This window comes from Typopeltis vanoorti, chromosome 13 (genome assembly GCF_054136105.1).
Source record: "Typopeltis vanoorti isolate ZY-2024b chromosome 13, IOZ_Tvanoo_1.0, whole genome shotgun sequence".
Classification (NCBI taxonomy): domain Eukaryota; kingdom Metazoa; phylum Arthropoda; class Arachnida; order Uropygi; family Thelyphonidae; genus Typopeltis; species Typopeltis vanoorti.
This window is the reverse complement of record NC_143561.1, coordinates 104,404,505-104,418,640: the sequence shown is the minus strand read 5'-3', so window position 1 is coordinate 104,418,640 and position 14,136 is coordinate 104,404,505. Positions and strand designations below refer to the sequence as shown.

The following is a 14,136-nucleotide window of genomic DNA, read 5'->3' as shown; positions in this document are numbered from 1 at the left end:
ATAATAGAAACTTAAATTTTCTTCCCGTTTGTAATTTTTATCAAGATCTACCTGAAGAGACTTGACATTGGCATCAATTTTTATAACACTCCCCAACTTTGCATCATCATCAGACAACTGAAAATCCTTAGTAAACCCTCCCCAAAATATCATTAACTACCATAACTCGGATTAATTTATTAGAGAAACAAATTAAATTACTTTTTTGACAAAACTGACACTGTCGTTGGTTTTTTTCTGATAATCTTTTCGATTTTTAATTAAGTATGTACGTCCTTAATTACTTTTTTGGAATTTGAAAATATCAGTTGAATCATTTTCACTAAGCTTTGTTGTCAACAGTTCATTCGTATCACTGCTTGTGCTTGTGTGTAAAGATGCGATACGTTTTTGTGTTTATTTATGTATTTTTATAATGTGACTGCATGATGTTAAGATGCCGTTTCATTTAAACGACAATAAATATCATATGGCCTGAATTCTGCTGTAAAATAAAACAGAAGTATTGCAGTGCATTAAAAACTATATATTTCCACCGTGCAGTTTCTGCATGTGTCGTTATCTACCTGTTTGACAGAAGAAGTTGACCAATTGTAGTGTGGATATCTTATATCAAAGAAGTGCAACTGAAACTAAAGTAAATTCCGCATATGCAAAAATATACCAATACAACTTTATAACACAGTTGCAAAGAGGGTTTTTGTTCTCATATGGTTTCTGCTTAGATTCTGATGAGAACCAAATGGGCGGTTCAAAACAGCTACCATACTAATGAAACCATAATCAAAAGCGCTAGAGGTTCCTGGGCAGAATTCATGTGTTTAAGTAGTGCAATATCAAATCAGCACTGGCACTGAAGGTTATATTCTCATATGCTATTTGGTCAGTTTCAAAACTTTCTTTTGAAAGTTTCAAACTATTTGTTTATGAAAGAATAATCGATTTTTAATATCCTTTTATACAGTATAGATTTACATCACCAACTGAAATTAGTACATTAACTAGCTAGGTATATCAAAGTTACTGTGGTTTCATGAGCACCTGTGTATGAATGATAACAGTTTTCCCAAATTTCATGTTAGATGTAAACTTAAAAGATATTTTTGTACTTTCCAAAATTACAAACAAAAGCAATTATTTTGATGCACAATTAACATTAATTTTTAATGTTCCTGAATATGATTTGATTTCAAGAACACGGTTTATAAATATCTTCTTCCAAGCCATGCCAGAAATATTCATTTAGCATTTTCTACAAGTTTAATATTACTAGCAATATGAGTGTCCACACACACACACACACATGCACACAACTAGTTTCAATGACTGTGTCACACTTACATGCTTTCTCAGTACACTTGTAAGAATCCGTGCAGTGAAGTTGGAAAAATAAATGCTACATGCATCCTTGGTTGTAAAAGATTTAAATTTGAATCTCATTATGATGAGAAGAATCTTTATATGGATCTTTTTTTGAAATACGAGGTACATTAGCCGATCTTATAGGTTAGCTATAGTGTAATTTGACATGTCCCTCCTGCATTGAGTCCTACAATTTCATGGAGATCATAATAATACTGTAATAATATTTCTCATTCACCTGTACATTTCACAAAGATGCATTCTGCGATAACTATGATATATGCAATGCTATGTAGAAACTGCCATGTGACTTTTCTGAACAGGGTACCAAAGCCGTTCTCCTTAAATCAAAATGAATTGTGCACATTTTTTGGTTTAAAAAAATAACTTTATAATTGTTTAAATTATAATAAAATTTATAGTGATTGCCATTTGGGAGGATATCAAAGCTGTTCTCCATGATTAAAAAAAAAATTACATATTTTCAAGTAAATAAAAAAAATTAAATAAATAAAACTAACTTTATAATTGTTTAAATTATAATAACATCTGAAATATTAAGTTGGCCAAGCAGTTAGTATATCATCCCCCCAGCTATCAGACTCCAGGTTAAACCGCATAATGGGAACAGATGTTTGTGATTTGTAATTATCTTTAGGTGGTAGATGAATTCCATCACTCAATATTAGACCACACACCACTTTTAGAAGGCCTGAAGTGGCTTAAAAATGTTAGATGTTTGGTCTCTAGAGCAGGGTTTCCAGATTAGGTAAAAAGCAAATTTAAAATATAAACAATTCTAAAGATTAATAAAAATAGAAAAAAAAAATTCTTAGCCCATCCATTGTTACTAATGTACTCAATAGGTTTACAGCTTTTTATGGAATGGATGTCACATTAAAAAAAAAAAAAATGGTATGATCATGGTAGTGATTCCTAATTAGGTCCAGGCACCCTAGCTTCCTTTAATGAGGTCCTTTTGTTATTTGTTTGTTTCAGTGTTCAGCCTTATGCATCTAATGGAATCTTATGACTGCCATGGAGTCATAAGATTTATCATGGCAGACTTATCACAGAGCAGTCTGTTACATCACTCCTAAAATTTGTTCATTATCTGCACTCTCACAACCCTCTCAGGCAATGTATTTCATGCTCCTACCACTCTTTATGCAAGAAAAGTTTACTTAATATCTTGTTACTCATCACTTCCTTTTGCAATTTCCTTGGTGGCCTCTTGTCCTAGTTCCTTACCCTCATTCTACCACAAGCAAAATCTTTCTAGTGTTAATCCAATAAATACCTCTCAGTAACTTAAATATCTAGATCATATCACCTCTTTGTCTCTTTTTCACTTGACTCTAAAGATTACATGCCTTTAGTCTATCCTCACAATCATTGTTCTGCACTCCTGGTAAAATTTTTGTTATGCGGCCCTCTTTCGGGATACTGTACCCCACAACTTTCTGATACGTATCTGACAGCCAGGCACTGATCCATCTCAGAAGTTAGTTATCCAATCCCATCTGTTTCAATTTATATAACTGCTTGTCATGTGACAGTCTGTCAAAAGCTTTTGCAAAATCCAAGTGCACTACTGTATATGCATCTCCCCTGTCCAAGCACCTTGTTATAGAACATAAGCAGTTAGTAAAACATTATCTTCTTTTAAAAAACCCATGCTGACAATCACAGAAAATACTGCTGTTGTCATCCAATTTCTGTATCCTACTTCTCACCAATCTCTCTCTCTTTCTAGTACTTTCACCACAACTCCAGATATACAGATTGGCCTATAATTTGTAGCCACAGCCTTATCACCACCTTTATGCAGTAGAACAATTTTACCTTCTTTCCACTCCCTTAGAACTTGTGCTGTTGTAAGATTCTTATTAAACAGGCATGACAATGCTACTGCCAATTTCCTGGAACATTCCCTTAAGATGTGTGGTGATATGTCATCAAATCCTATTGTCTTATTGACTTCAAGGTTATTTATTTCCTCATATACCTCCTGCTCACAAACAATTAAGCTATTCTCTCCTATGTTCTGTACACTAGAGTTTGTCATGATTTCACATTAATGAGGATGAAACACACTTATATATTGTTTGCTGAATATTTTAATAATGTCTTCTGCAGCAGCAGCAGCAGCAGTTACCATTCTATCAATTTCATCCATTAACATCTACCATAATCATTCATCTTTCTACTTGCTACACATTAAAAAAAAACTCTCTAGTACTTTTCTTGTTCTAATTTGCTAGTTTCTGCTCATACTGCATTTTTGTTTTCCTTATTAACTGAGTCACTATAAATAACCTTGTTATTTATACTCTTCATGTAACTGATTATTACCATTATTCATCTTGTACTGCCTCCGAAGTACCTTCTTCTTCCACATTTCATGCTAAACCCCTCATTCATTTTATGCTTACCTTATTCAGCCTTTTGGTCTTCAGAATACATTCATACATTGATGCTGTTATGTATTTCTTTATCAGTTCTCAAGAAGCATTTATTTCCTTACCTGTCAACTCTCATTCCATGCTTTCACTCCAAGCTGTCTCCTAAGCTTGTCATAATCACCAGCCTTGTACTTCCACATATATCTTTTCCTCACAGAAGTCATGAAGTGATCATCTGGGTTGTGGCATATGGCTAACCACTACCCAGATGATCACTTTATGATCATTCTCACCAACTGGAGGAAAGTGCGAAACCTCACTCACAATTACATCCTCTGATGAAATGATCAGATCTAAACCTTTTTATCCTCACATACCCATCTTTACAATTCATTCCAATCTATACCACTATAATTAAAATCACTCATAATAATTACCCTTCCTTTTTTCACTGATACAAGTTGTTTATGCATTTCTTCATCACCACCCTCTACAGAAGGTGACCTATAGCAATATCCAACAAAATATGTCTTCCTGTCAACTTTCACTTTATACCACACTGTCTCATTGCCAGTATTTCCCTCTTTCATGTCTACCTTATGTGGGCATAAACATAATTACTCTACTATCATCAGCTCCGCGCCCCCCTTCTTGTCCTTTATATCCTCGTGAAAAATACTGTATCCTTCCATTTCTATTTCCATTAGGATATCATCTTCATTCAACCATGTTTCACTTATTCCCCCGATTTTGGGACAAATAAACTTAATCAGTGAACTACTTCATCTTCCTTATTTCTAATACTTCTGGCATTTGTAAACAAACCCAGCAGTTCATTTTTAGGTCTGTAACCAGTCCTATCCAAGCCACTTGTTAGTTGTGATTTCCCCACCACACCTACCCTTGCCCAATCATCTTTATCACTGCTTACCACATATATCTGCTCAGTCTCAACTTCCCCACACATATCACAGTATACTCCATCTCCATGCCATTCATCTCTATACACACATTTACTTCTACTTTGAACATCCACTTTCCCTATGCCATGTCTCCCTGTCTACCCAGGGTTCTCCCTGTTTCCTCTTGTAATGCCATTCTCTCTTCATCTCTCACACTACTACATTTTCCTCTGCCAAGTCCTTTGTCTCTTCAGTACCACTCTCCTGATCTTTGACTTCATCTCCTGTTTGCATCACACATTGCACTTCTATATAGCAGTTACTGACCTAAAAATGAACTGCTGGGTTTGTTTAGAAATGACAGAAGTATTAGAAATAAGGGAGATGAAGTAGTTCACTGATTAAGTTTATTTGTCCCAAAATCGTGGGAATAAATGAAACATGGTTGAATGAAGATGATATCCTAATGGAAATAGAAATGGAAGGATACAGTATTTTTCACGAGGATATAAAGGACAAGAAGGGAGGGGGGGGCAGCTGATGATAGCAGAGTAATTATGTCCACATAAGGTAGACATGAAAGAGGGAAATACTGGCAATGAGACAGTGTGCCATAAAGTGGAAGTTGACAGGAAGATATATTTTGTTGGATATTGCTATAGGCCAGGAAATGTAGAGGGTGGTGATGAAGAAATTCTCTCATTAAATAATCCTCTAACTATGGAATCTCCATACAAATGTTCCTCTTGTTTTTTCAGGCTGCATTGCAGTGATGCGCTAATGAAATTAAGTGAAGTAAATTATACTAATAAAACAAGAAATTCTAAAAAATCAAATAAGTATTTCTAAATCGATACAAAATTAATAACGGAAAATTCACGTACAAAGATTATTTAATAGTATAATTTTAGGCTGTGTGTCACAGGCATCTTCAGTACATTTTAAGCTCAAATTAAACAATAACTGACAATTCCAAAAAGCGCCACCTAAGTAGCTGGTATAAGATAACTAAAAAGGTCAATAAATTTCCTAACAAAAAAAAAAAAAAAAAAAAATAGAATAAAAAGTTAGAAAAGATTAGCTGATTTATGAAGTATATTATCTCCCATAAAGGGGATAGACATAAACTGTCGGATCTGTTTAAGTTAGGAGAATGAAGTAAAGTTTCATATGTTTCCATGAGGAACTGACTTTTGTGAAGGACTCTTGTCTTTCTCCAATGAACTCTCTGTCTAGTGAAGATGACATGTCCAGCAAGTCCAGACTTTTCAGGTTTAAAGTATTCAATATAAGATTGGTGTTCTTCTAGCTGAATAGAGGCAGATCTTCCTGTTTGTCCGAAATAAGATAATCCACAAGAGCATGGAATCTGGTAGACACCTGGATAATTAAGATGTGGAAATCCTTAGGAGAAGTGAAAAAGGTAGAGATTTTTCTAAATGGTCGAAAGGCAACAAAAATATTCAGGGGTTTTAAAACTTTTGCCATAATTTTGTATCTATATGTCTACTCACGGTATACCTCTTTTAAAACTTATTTCTAAATCCTCACTCATGAATATCTCTGCTGTTTCACTAATATATATAATCACTTTTTTCTTTCTCCTACATCTAAATTCAGTGTCAGATGTGAGAATTGAATGATGGGAGAATAGAAGTAGATAAAATGGAGGCACTTATGATATTTCAGAATCTTAATGTGAACTTGGCCATTGGAATAGATAGCATATCAGCCCATGTATTATGAGAATTTGCAGAATAATTGGTATTCCTCTAAGCTGTTAAATTTAAGCCTCATTATGGGAAAGTTCCGAGTAAGTGAAAAGAGGGCTAAATAGTTCAACTGCATAAAGGATGCTCCAAGACAGAAGTAGCAAATTATCTCAGGAGTAGTGGATAAAGTATTGGAGAAGTTGGTAAAAGAGAAATCAGTTATAGGAATATGATACTTAATCAGGGGCAATATGGTTTTGTGGAGGATAGGTCTTTAGTAATTTGCTTACTTTTTTATAAAAAAAAAGTAAGTTGAGTTAAAGGAAATGGATACTCAGCGATACTGCTAGACTTTGCAAAGACATTTGACAGGATCCCACATCGAACTCTGTTGCATAAGTTAGAGCAAATGCAGATGGATATGAAGCTGGTGATTTGCATGAGAGGATGGCTAATGGACAGATATCAGATAGTAGTATATTGTGGAGTTTAGTCCAGAAGAAGGCAAGTGACTAGTGGTTTACCACAGGGGTGAGTACTTGGTCTGCTGCTATTTAATTTGTACATCAGTGATATGGGAAATGATTTAAGGAAGAAAAATATTCAATTGTTTGCTAATGATGTAAAACTGCAAAGAGCAAAAATTCCACAGATGACTTAAATAGAATAGCAGTATGGGCAAAGGCACATGGCAACCTAACCAGTTTAATGTGGCCAAATGAAAGGTCATGAAGTTAGAAATGAAGAGATTCCAAGCTGTGTACTATATTGATGGAAATAAACTGGAAATCAATGATGCCAGAAATTTGAGAGTGATTGTGGACAGGGAGAGTTGAAGATTAGAAGACATATAGCAAAAGTGACAAAATGGCACATCAGATTATATGGTTGAAGAGCACACAGAAAAGCAGGATAGGAAGGTTGTCATTTCCATTTATGAGGCTTTAATAATCTGGATTACTGCATGCAGATCTGGTTACCTGGATTTCATAGGATGAAGAGTGGTAGAAAGGATCCAGTGTCCATGATTGTGACAGATCTGTGGGCTCCCCTTGAGAATTGACTGAATGTTTGTGAGCTTCAAAAGCTAGCTTATAAGCAAAACACCCCCCCCCCCCAAAAAAAAGAGAGGGCATGATAGAAATACATGAGTTATTAAAGGGGTTTTATAGGATTGACATCAAACACTTTTTCACTACATGGCAGGAAGGAAGAGACAAAGGGGTCACCTTCTTTAGCAAAAGTGCTAGGACTGGATTTTTTGCTCGGTGGGTGGTAAATGGGTGGAATGGATTGCTGGAGGTGGTTGTGAGAGTGCTTCATAAGTGAATGACTTAAAGGAGTGGTATGATAGTGTGTAGGAAAGATGGTTAGACTGGGTTTCCCAATGAGTTACTCCATGGAGATCCCTGAGAAATAATTCTGAATTTCCTTTGTACTGAACCTATTAAGTATCATACTTATGGCATTCCTAAATTATTAAAAATTAAGAGGAAAAAAAAAGTAAGTGCAAGGAAACCCAAAAAAATGTTTCTTGTAACCAAAAAATTAAATTTTATGTTATATAATTTTTTGCTTATAAATCTACCATTTTATATTGGCTTTACCTAAATTTTGCAATTCAGTTGTAAAATTGAAGGAACTTTTCAAAAATTATGCTAATTCAGGAGAAAGGATGTAAGGAATGTTTACTGAAATTTTTTTTCAACTGAAGCTGAACTAGCTGGTTTTCCGAATAGGTGGAAAGTTTTTTTTTTTTTTTTGCTTCTAGGGAATACAGATATTCTTTTGTCTCTCTTGCAAGAGCACACACAGTTGATGTTCTTTTACAAGACATGTCTTTAACTGCCTTAGTGTTCATTCTAAATAAATTTCACTCTTCAGGTGCATGGGGATAGATTGGCAATGTGCCATCTCAGCACAGCTAAATGTCACGTTACTCTGATTCAGAAATGGAAAGTTGTGCACTGTATTGGTGGCGAGTTTGGGCCTGCAGAAAGAAAAAGAGGCAGAAGATTTCAGGACATAGCAGATAAGTATTAGCTTTTGTGCATTTAGACTTAGATTCTGGTTGCATCTGATCTTAAGTGTCATCAACAAATTTCTGACATGTACCTTCTGGGGATTATGGGATATTATGATTATACTATGTGAAAAAAAGTTACATCATTACTAACTTCCTATTAACAATTTTCCTCCAAATTAATCTGTTATCTTTCAAGACTCCAATATTATCAGATCCAGAGGAAGACCAAGACCTGGATCTTGGTCTTCCTCGGAAAAAGATAGGAGAGGGGAAGGTTAACACTTGCTTTGTTAACCTTCCCCTCTCCTATTCTGTTTAAGTTGTTGCCAACCACAATGCAAAATGATGGTACAACATGACAGAATCTTAAGAATCACTGGAGTGAAAATAGCACAAACCTGTGCTCTTTTCATTCTAGAATTAATGTGAGGTACAAGACAGTTGGTAGTGATCAGATCCATGAAGAGTATAAGGTGCAGGCTAGAAAGGTGACGAGCATAGTAAAGAAAGAAAAGGTGCAGTATGAGAGGATATTGGCTGGCCAGGCCAAGGTTAACTCGAGGGAATTTTTCCGTTACATGGCAAGCAAGAGGAAGAATAATTAATCAGACTAACATTGGTGTATAATCATGGCAGCAGACTAACAGCTGCAAAGGATATAGTGGAATTATTGAACAAGCACTTTATCAGCGTATATCATACTGGTACAAATTATCCGGTATAATATATAGAAGAGAGGCAAGTATTAGGAGAATTGGAAGTGAAAGAAACAGAGGTGTATCAGATGTTGGTTGAGTTAGATGGGAATAAGGCTATAGGAATGGATGACATATCACCATAATAAATTTAGTTTAATCCTTTATACAAGTGTGAGCAAACAGAGTTTGTGCCTGAAAATATCTTCAGGACTGGGGTAAGATAGTAAAACACTGGGCAACTCGTAGCAAGCTACCATCACTCCTATCCCAGTATCTCCCATAATGCAAAACACATCTCCTTGCGGATATGTACGATGTTATGCATTAAGGGAAGGGCCACTACCCAGACTAGTTTTGACCTTTATTGAGGTCTCTTCAGCGGGAGCCAGGCCCAGAGGTGGAGATACCAGGCAGAAGCAATAGTGAGGTCATCTTTACCTATAGGAGTTGCCAAACAGTGTGCCACCTTTTTATTAAATTACTCTGGATTTAGAGAAAGATGTTGAAAGTTTATTTTTCAACATCTTGGTTAGACTATAATAAATTTAGTTTAATCCTTTATCCAAGTGTGAGCAAACCAGTCCTGAAGATATTTTCAGGCACAAACTTTGTTTGCTCACACTTGGATAAAGGATTAAACTAAATTTATTATAGTCTAACCAAGTGAAAAATAAACTTTCGACATATCACCATGTATGCCTAAGGAATGTGTACCACAGCTGGTTATGCCCTTGACCTGGTTATTTAATGAAAGGCTTGTAGTTGGCAGGGTTCCTAAAGAGGGGAAATATAGTACCACTCCACAAGCATGGTTCTAAGACAGAAGTCTCCAACTATAGACCAGTCTGTATAACTGCAGTTACTGGAGAGATTGATAAGGAATAGAATACAGAATTGGGATGATGGACATGGCATTCTTTATGAAGGTCAGCATGGATTTGTAAAGGGTAGGTCCTGTTTCAGTAATTTACTTGCATTTTATGATAAAGTGACGAGTGTGTTAGATAAGGGAGAATCATATACAGCAATATTCTTAGACTTTGCAAAAGCATTTGATAGATTACCACATGATAAGTTGGTGTACAAGCTGCACAAGATGGGAATAGAATGTATATTGGTAAGATAGATCAGAGATTGGCTTTCTGAACAATACCAGCAGGTTGTGTATGATGGATATTGTCTTGTTACCCATCTCAAAAAAGAAGGGTAACCAGTGGCATGCCCCAGTGTTCTGTTCTTGGTACCCTGCTGTTTAACTTGTTTGTAAATGATATATCATGTGGACTGACTGGGGATCTTCAGTTATTTGCTGATGATGCAAACTTGGGAAGAATTATAAGTAGCAGTGTTGATGCTGAATCTCTTCAGGAAGATTTAAATAGGCTTTTTACTTGGACAAAAGAGTGGGGTTGTAGTTTTAATATCAATAAGTGCAAGGTGTTGCATTTTGTGGTGCAGAAATATAAGGCTGTGTACTATATTGATGGTGCTATACTGCAGGAAGTGGATGAGATTAGAAATTTGGGAGTGATGGTTGACATTAGACTGAAGTTTAGAGGGCATATTGCTAGGGTTGCAAAGGTTGGACATCATAGTGCTGGTTTTCAATGTGATGTGGAGACATTGGAGAGAGTCCACAGATGAGTGACTAAGACAATATCAGGAGTTTGGAATGCTGGCTGTGGAGAGAGAAAGGTTGAAGAGATGTGGATTGCAGTGTTTGGTGGATAGGAGGAAGAGAGGTGATATGATAGAGACACATAAGTTAGTGACAGGATTTTATCAGATTAATCCAGAGGGTAAGAACCAGAGATCATTCCTGGAAGTTATGTAAAAGTGTGGTGAAGAAGGGTGTGAGAAGTAGATTTTTTACATGGGGAATTATCAGTGAATGGAATGCATTACCAGAATGTGTTGTTAATGCAAGGAGTGTTAAGGATTTTAAGATTCTATATGATAAATATGTTGTCATTTGAATGAACCTCCCATGATGAGTCTGTCGACTCCATGGAGGATGTAATAATAATAATTCTTTGTGATAGAATTAAACTTGTTTAATTCTTTCTTTGTACTGTTTTCACTCTATTAAACTTGAACACAAAGTTAGTAGAACAGACAGGTTTCCACATGCTCTCATTTTCTGATTTCAAGGTACTAACTCACTTGGTAGGAATAAGACAAATGAATTACAGTGTTACATGATTCAAATTTAACATTATGTAAGTTGTAATCTTCTTTTTCATTAACCTGGATCAGTCCACTGCGGGATGAAGATCTCCCGCAGTTTTCTCCATTCCATTCTATTTTCTGCTTTTCTCATCCATTGCATTCCAGCAGTCCTAACAATTTCTTCTTGCCATCTCATCCTTGGTCCTTCCCCTTTGCTGCCATGCATAGGTCTCCATTCTGTCAGTAATTTAGGCCATCTTGCAGTGTGCCCAGCCTGTTTCCATTTTGAATGCATAATGTAACTGATAATGTCCCGTACACTTGTTCTTGATCTTATGAAATGGGAGCGTATCCTATCTTTAAGTGTCACACCAAGCATATGCCTTTCAATTTGCAAATCACATTTTGAGTTAAGTTCCAGGTGTTTCTGCCATATGTAATTACAAGTAAGACATGCTGATTGAAAGCTTTCCTCTTCAAACTAATGGGAATATCACATTTGAAGATATCTTTCATTCTCCCAGAAGCCACCTAACCTGGCTGTATCCTTCTTTTTATTTTTTCTATTTGTCCATGTTTATCCATGTTTAGTTTTTATCATTTGTCTCAGATAAGTGCCTCCATAGCGCAGTTGGAAGAATGACAGTATGTTGCACCCTTTGATTGGAAAAGGCCCAACTTTGATTCTCATCATGACAGGAGGAATCTTTATATGGATTTTTTCAGCTGAAGGTGAGTTAGCTGATCTGATATGGAGTAGCAGGGTTTTTTCTCCTGGAAACTCGGGTTTTTCATCTCGCATATAGAAAATCGGCTTTCAGGTCACACACAATTTACTAGTGGTGGCAGTGGGCAATAGATGGCATGGGTGTAGATGATGGAGACAGAGAGTTGTAGAATAGGTGTCCTCCCTTGATGAATCTTTGGACTTTTTGAAGGTGTCACGAAATAATAATAATAAACATATGAATCTACCCTCTCCACTTCTCTGTCTTCCAGTATAATTCTTTTTGGTGTTAAATTAGCATTCATCATTACTTTCATTTTGTTTATATTTATCTTCAACCCAATTTGACTGGACACTTGAGGTAATTCTGTTAATATTCTTTCTAGATCTTCTGTCAAGAGAACTATATCATCATTTGTAATAGGGTTTGCTTAAGGGTCAAGCTAGGTAACTGGGAGAAGACATTCACAAAACCTTTTAAGGAATGCAGAGAACTGAACAGGCCTTCTGACCTATAATTTAGTGTTCCCCATTAACGGAAGTAGTTGGAAGGGGATGATTGGTCCCCTTCCATCTACTAACCACGCTCAAACTTATTTAACTGAGCCATTAGTAGCAGAGGCTCTACCAATTGACCAAAATTCACATCAAAAGAAAATATAAGACAAAATGGAGATTAATTTTTAATTGTTCAGTATGGATTTATTATTATTGATGATTATAATTTATTGATTGATCATTATGGATGATTATTGTTGATTATTATCAATTTATTATTGATTATTGATTAATTATGTTACTGCAGATTGCAGTATCTGCACTCTGCTTCAGGAGACAAATATTCTGAGAATTTCAAATAGGAAGTATTCACTATTTAGTTGTAAGCAGAATACAAGTGAATTTCATACTTCAAAGAAAAAAATATATACAAAAATATATATACAGTTTTATTTAAGTCTAAAAAGAAATCACTGATTGATTCAGTCAGGAAGGTACATGATAAAATTGTCTGCAAGGAGAGAAAAATCAGAACTCCATGGTGGAATTGGAAAGTAAAAGAGGCAGTCATGGAAAAGAAGAAAGCATATCAAAAGTTCCCAGCGAGTAAATCAGCATGTGATAGAATACAGAGAACTAGGTAAGAAAGTGAACAGTGCATAAAAGAAGCTTAAAAAGTCATGGGAAGACTTGGATAAGAATATAGAAGATAAATATCAGGAAGTTAGCAAAATATTCTGAAGGTTATTGAAAAAGCTTAGAAATGGAGGAAAGAATAATGTAAAAGTAATCAAGATGATAAATAAGTATATTAAGGTTCTAATAAAACAATTTTAACAAGAGATCATTAATTAAAAAAAATCCAGAATTAATTTTTTATATATAGGTTTAAAATAATGATCTTTTGTTAAAGTTATTTTATTAGAACCTCAATGTACTTAGATCATGTCACTCTATATCATGTACTTCTAGTTCAAATGCATTCAGATTTCATTGTTGAATTAACTGGTTTCTCTTCTAATTATTATTATTCAGGCCTCCATGGAATCAAGAGGCTCATTGTGGGAGGTCTTCCTAGAAAACACAATGACTGTTCTTGCTCTCACCACTCTATCAGGCAATGCATTCCACAGTTCTACCACCTTCCATGCAAAGAAACCACTCCTCACCCTCAATATCTGCACTCTGCTTCAGGAGACAAATATTCTGAGAATTTCAAATAGAAAGTGTTCACCATTTAGTTTTAAGCAGAATACTAGTGAATTTCATACTGCTAAGAAAAATATATATACAAAAATATATATACAGTTTTATTTAAGTCTAAGAAGAAAACATTGATTAATTGATTCAGTGAGGAAGGTACATGGTAAAATTGTTTGCAAGGATAGAAGAATCAGAACTCCATGGTGGAATTAGAAGATGCCCTTGATACTGGGACAAAAATTTTATGCTAATAAAAATTACATAAGTAAAATAACTATTATTTGTCAGGAAATAACAATCCTAAAATATTAATAATAAAAACTTTAATTAATACTCTCCTATATTTCAGCAATGTTACATTGCATCATCAGGGATCACAAAAACAAATGATATGTGCATGCAGGCACTAATACTGGGCAAATGAGGCTGAAGAA

The 14,136-nt window shown here is 35.2% G+C and overlaps 1 protein-coding gene across 2 annotated transcripts in view; it reads left to right on the top strand.

Moving 5' to 3' along the window:
- Window positions 1–363: 363 nt before the first annotated feature.
- LOC150100432 (uncharacterized) overlaps window positions 364–14,136 on the top strand; it is a 123,368-nt gene continuing 109,595 nt past the window's right edge. The window contains exon 1 of one of the 2 annotated variants that reach the window (XM_090402924.1): window positions 364–859. The gene's annotated coding sequence lies outside the window, so the exon portion shown is untranslated. Of the gene's footprint in view, window positions 883–14,136 lie in introns of both variants that reach the window. The other variant, XM_090402923.1, reaches the window with a different exon arrangement.